Here is a 322-nt window from a genome sequence, read left to right on the forward strand (position 1 = left end):
AAGACTGAATTTTTATATGAACATTTTCAATGTATAAAACAAATACGGATTCTGTGTTACACTGGAAATAACGGATATTCTGTGCCTTATTAAAAAACACACATATCTTGCTTTGCACTTAAAAAATGTAAGTTTTGCTGTGGGGACAGTTAGCAATACTGTAATATATCTAATCCTATCCAGGAATAATGAAAATTCAAGTTCTATAGGACACAGCTGGATTGAGTAGCAGTGATTTAAGAACAAGATGAGAGAAACAAATATTATTCCAAATATAAAGAACACTTTGTAATGAATTGCATTAAAATAATGCTTAGAAAGC

The sequence above is a fragment of the Numenius arquata genome, chromosome 3 (genome assembly GCF_964106895.1).
Source record: "Numenius arquata chromosome 3, bNumArq3.hap1.1, whole genome shotgun sequence".
Classification (NCBI taxonomy): domain Eukaryota; kingdom Metazoa; phylum Chordata; class Aves; order Charadriiformes; family Scolopacidae; genus Numenius; species Numenius arquata.